This window comes from Mirounga angustirostris, unplaced genomic scaffold (genome assembly GCF_029215605.1).
Source record: "Mirounga angustirostris isolate CCGP_5_RB_7025 unplaced genomic scaffold, mMirAng1.0.hap1 SCAF_3, whole genome shotgun sequence".
Classification (NCBI taxonomy): Eukaryota; Metazoa; Chordata; class Mammalia; order Carnivora; family Phocidae; genus Mirounga; species Mirounga angustirostris.
This window is the reverse complement of record NW_026991711.1, coordinates 128,043,459-128,049,383: the sequence shown is the minus strand read 5'-3', so window position 1 is coordinate 128,049,383 and position 5,925 is coordinate 128,043,459.

Below are 5,925 nucleotides of genomic sequence, written 5' to 3'. Positions count from 1 at the left end.
TATGAGGATAATTTACCCAAATTTGGTTAAAATAGACGTGGTTTTTAACTCTGGCTAAGGAGTTTATCTGGCTGAGGAAATTATTAAATGGGTGAATGGATAAACAAACTGAGATAGGTATATACCATAAAATACTATTTAGCAATAAAAAAGAATGAACTACAGATACATGCAACAGCCAGGATGAGTCTCTGGGAAATAAAGCTGAGTTAAAAAAGAAATCCCCAAAAGTTACATAGTATATGACTGCATTTATATAACATCTTGGAAGGACAAAATGAGATTCAAAGATTAGGGCATGATGAGGGAGTCGGAGGGAATTGGGTGTGTTTATAAAAGCATAATACAAGGGATTCTTACGGTTATGAAACTATTCTGTATCTTGACTGTGGTGCTTGAAATACAAAGTGACACAAGTGAAATTGTATGGAACTAAATACACACACATACAAACACACACAAATGAGTACAGCCAAAATTGGGGAAATCTGAATAAGATACATGGATTGTATCAATGACAACATTCTTTTCTTTAAGATTTATTTATTTATTTCAGAGGGAGAGAGGAAGAGAGTGTATGCATGTGCACAAGTGGGGGGAGGGACAGAGGGAATCTTCCAGCAGACTCCCCACTGAGTGCAGAGCCTGATTTGGGGGGGGCACCATGTCACAACCCATGAGATCACAACCCATGAAACTGAGTTGGATGCTCAACCAACTGAGACGCCCGGGTGCCCCTCAATGGCAATATTCTAATTGTGATATTGTAACATAGTTTTGTAAGATGTTATTATCAGTGGAGATAGCACAAATAGTAAAAGGAAGCTTTTGTATTATTTTTTACAATGGCATGTGAATCTACAATAATTTCAAGATAGAAAGTTTAAGTAAAAAAAAAATAAACATCATACCACAACCATGTGGGGTTAATATCGGTGAGGCAAAACTGGCTCAATATTCAAAACCATCAATGAAATGTCCTACATTAGCAAGCTACAAAAAATAAAATTACATGATCACATCAATTAAGGGAGAAATATATACATGAATTAGCAAAGAAAAATCTGAAAATGAAATTAAGAAAACATTTTCATTCACAATAGCATCAAGAAGAACAAAATATTTAGGAATAAATTTAATAAAAATGTTTAAGACTTACATATTAGAAATTATAAAACATCACTGAGAGAAATTAAAGGAGATTCATAGAAATAGAAAGGTAGTCCATGTTCATGGATTAAAGTCTCAATGCTGACAAGATGACAACTCACCTCAAATTGATCTTTAAATTTATTGCCATCTTTATTACATGTGAGCAAGCTTTTTGGTGGAAATTGTCAAGATGACTCTAAAATTTGTATGGAAAATCAAAGTACCTAGAACAGTCAAAACAATTATTTATTTATTTATTTATTTATTTATTTATTTATTCATTCATTCATTTATTTTTTATTTGACAGAGAGAGACACAGCGAAAGAGGGAACACAAGCAGGGGGAGAGGGAGAGGGAGAAGCAGACTCCCAGCTGAGCAGGGAGCCCGATGCGGGGCTCGATCCCAGGACACTGGGATCATGACCTGAGCCGAAGGCAGACGCTTAACGACTGAGCCACCCAGGTGCCCCCAGTCAAAACAATTTTTAAAAGAAAAAAAATGTTGGAAGACATACAATACCTAGAAAAATCTATTAAGTCCACAGTAATCAGGACAGTGTGGTATTGGCATAAGGACAAAGAAACAGATCAATGGAACAGAGTTGAATGTTCACAAATGTATTCTTACAGCTAGGATCAATTGCTTTTCAATAAAGACAAGTCAATGGGGAAGGGTTAGCTGTTTCAAAAAATGGTGCTAGAACAATTGGATGTGTACATGCAAAAAAAAAGGTAAAAAAAAATCAATTAGAGTTTATCTTATTACCTCAAAATAACTCCTTAGACCTAAACGTAAGGGTAAAAACTATAAACTTCTAGGGCACCTGGGTGGCTCAGTCGTTAAGCGTCTGCCTTCAGCTCAGGTCATGATCCCGGGGTCCTGGGATAGAGCCCCGCATGAGGCTTCCTGCTCAGAGGGGAGCCTATTTCTCCCTCTCCCACTCTCCCTGCTTGTGTTCCCTCTCTCGCTGTGTCTCTCTCTGCCAAATAAATAAATAAAATCTTGAAAAAAAAACCAACTATAAATTTCTGGAGAAACACAAGAGAACCATCTTCATGACCTTGGGTTGGGTAAAGAGTTCCTAGTGTGACACCAAAAGTATGATCAATAAAGAAAAAAAATGATATATTTGATGGACCAGACTGGGGGAAAATTTGGTAAATCATATATCTGATAAAGAAATTTTACCTAGAATACAAAAGAACTCTAATAATTCAATTAAAAGAAGACATACAACCCAATTTTTAAAATGAAAAAATATATTAAGAGAGATTTCAACAAGTAAAATATATGAATGGCTTCTGCTATATCAGAAGATACTCGACATTGTTATTCGTTAGAGAAATGCAAAGTAAAATCATGAGACACCACTACAAGTCCATTCAAATAGCTGTAACCAAAGAGATAGACCATACAAAGTGGCTGTGAATATGCAAAAAGATTGGAATCATCATGCGTTGCTGGTAGGTATGCAAAATGTTACAGGCACTTTGGAGAACAGTTTTGCAATTTCATAGAAAATTAAACATAAACTTACTATATGAACCAAAAAGTCTTTTTTCTAGGAATCTAAGAGAAATCAAAACGTATTCTCACAAAAAGACATGTACGCAAACAATCACAACATTATTCAAAATAGTCAGAGTGTAGAAAAAATCAAGTCCATTAGCTGTTAAGTTGATAAACAGATTGTGGTACAGACATCAATGTAATTTTATTTAGTAATTAAAGGAAGGAGCTACTGATACATGGGTGTCTAAAACATTATGCTCAGTAAAAGGAGTTAAAAGCAAAAGATTCTGTGTTATTATCCCAGTTATCCTAAATGTCCAGAAAAGGCATATTTATAGAGTTAGAAATCACATAAATGGTTGCCTATGGACTTAGAGGTCAGAACAGAGATTAACTGTGAAAGGGCACAGGAAACTTTTTGGGTTGATAGAAATATTCTAAAACTGGATTATGTGATGTTTTCACATTTTTGTAAATAACCTACCAACATTGTTAAATTGTACATACACAAGGGTGTCAATTATTTATCTCAATAAATCTGTTCAAAAATAAACATCGATATAATATGCAGTACATATTTCATTTGAACAAGTGTAAAATAAACTATTGAAAAAGCCTGTCATTCAGTCAACACTTGTATGATCCAGGATTTTTGTTTGTTTTGTTTAGCCTGAAAGCCCCAAAACTTTCCCTCCCTCCCTCTTTTCCTTCCTTCCTTCCTTCCTTCTTTCTTTCTTTCTTTCTTTCTTTCTTTCTTTCTTTCTTTCTTTCTTTCTTTCTTTCTTTCTTTCTTTCTTTCTTTCTTCTTTCTTTCTTTCTTTCTTTCTTTCTCTTTCTTTCTTTCTTTCCTTCCTTCCTTTCTTTTTCTTTCTTTCTTTCTTTCTTCTTTCTTTTTCTTCCTTCCTTCCTTCCTTCCTTCCTTCCTTCCTTCCTTCCTTCCTTCCTTCCTTCCTTCCTTCCTTTCTTCTCTTTCTTTCTTTCTTTCTTTCTTTCTTTCTTTCTTTCTTTCTTTCTTTCTTTCTTCCTTTCTTATTAAAGTATAGTTGACACACACTGTTATATTGTTTTCAGGTGCACAACAAAGACAACTCTATACATTACTCAATGCTCACCATAGTAAGTGTTGGTCCAGGATTTGGGTGACTACTCATTCATCTTGTTTTGTTTTCTCTATCTTGTGATGAGCATTGCTTATGTTATTGTTTTCAAGTGAAGAGATTTGCTAGGTAAGTGCATAATATGTTCAGTAAAACTTAATTAAAAAAAACAAATTTTATGCGTTTTTTTTTTCCAAACTACATTCTTAGACAATCCATAGATGCCATCATTTTTAGAAACATGGTTCACAGTCTAGTGTTTCCTGATGCTTTGGTAGTTTGTTGAGCAGGTGAACACACAGATGTATAGCTATCTTTATCAGGAAACATTTGTTTAATGTCACCTGTGCACATGTCTGTTAAACACTAAATTTGTTCATTTTGTATATTGCATACTCTCTCATGCAGTGTTCAAACATCATAAATTAGAGGAGGTGTCAACAATGTTGGAGACAGTCAGACGCAGAACCATGGAATGGGAATAAGCTAGAGGAAGCCTTAAAATCAAACATGCACTGCATGTCTTAAGTGTGACTAGAGTTAAATCCTGTCTTCCAGTCCTTAATATCCAGCTCTAGTTTACTCCTTTTTCTCTCTGACTATTGCACATGCTTTTACTTTTCATAACAGATTATCACATAAAAACTCTTTTTATGTATCTTACCTGTACATAATGGCATGCAGAACTGCTTAAACATACATGGTATTTGACCTTAAAGCAAATAATTTAAAACAAGTAACACTTACATGAAAGACATATGAACAATTAAATATATATGATTCTAATATTATACCTTAGTTCTTAAAATATGCTTATTTGTCATTAATATTTTATGAAGATGGCTATGAGCATTCATACAGCATCGAGCCATTTCATTTCACATTAATCTTCATTCACTTTTATAGCTCCAAATAAGCATTCCTCAGGCTTTATTTTAAAGAAGTATGGAGAAAAGTAAGACATGACACAAAGTGATTTATACAGAGAGTGTAAAAGTTAGGCTTCCCTTTTTTGTTTGTTTTGTTTGGGTTAGTTTTGAAGATTTTTTTTTTTTTTAGTCTTAAATTAGAAGGCCAATCTGGTTTAACAGCCTTGCCAAATCCTCAGGTGTCTCCACTAGGGTTGGAAATCTTGTGTCTTTGCTGAGTATTACCAAGCAGTGACTCACACAAAGGAAAAAGAGAACAAGAAAACCCCAGCAGTCCAGTGGAGTAAGTACTAATTCCGTGGTCATCTTCTCTACTGCAGGGAAAAAATGAAAAATGCTGCCATTAATGAAATCCTTGTCTTACAAAGGCAAAGTGTCTTTAAATAAAGCCTAACATGAGGGAACGAGGGAAGAATTTCTATGTAAAGAACATACATTAAATGTATAGATGATTCAATCTCGTTCTCCAGTTATAAAACCAGGTGATACTTTTAAAGAGTTATAGGAACCTCAGCCAGCATCTGTGTTTGTTGTTCCAAAGTACAATAAGGAGAAGAAGGAGGGTATTATTATTAATCAGAAAAAAATCTTTACTTTTTTAAATAAATGAAAATGATGATATATACCATTAATATACATATGACATTTATAATATGTGTATTAGATGTCACAAATGTTTAGATTAAAATAGAGAGGGGCCAAAATATAATAATAAAAGGGTCTCATATCTGTATACCACTTCTTCATACAAGGTGGAGCTTTACTAAAAATGGGACCTATTTTCTAAATCAGCAGGAAGGATTTCTGAAGGAGACAGGCTTACAGTTCTTATTAATTCAAAATTGCTATATTTTTTCAAGCTCAGACCATGCATCAGACATTAACCCTCCCATATCTATTTCCTTTGCCCCCTTCCTTTTTACTCTGTGGATGATAAGGGATACCAAATCAATAGCTGTGTAGAAGGAGCAGATATAACATTCTGAGAGACACTGGAGAAAGGGAATAGAAGCAACAATTCATTTTTCTGTCTCAGTTTAGATTGTATTTATACCACCTGCTATGCCTGTGGGAATGGAATCTATAGTAGTGTCTTTAGACACAAACTTTCTCTTAGTGACTTTCCTTTTTCTTTTCAGTGTGATAGCATTTTTTTTTTTTCTGGGAAAAGTAGCCTATGGCACTTGGCTGAAGAAATGAGACTTCAATGAGATATAGGAGACAAAGAGTGAC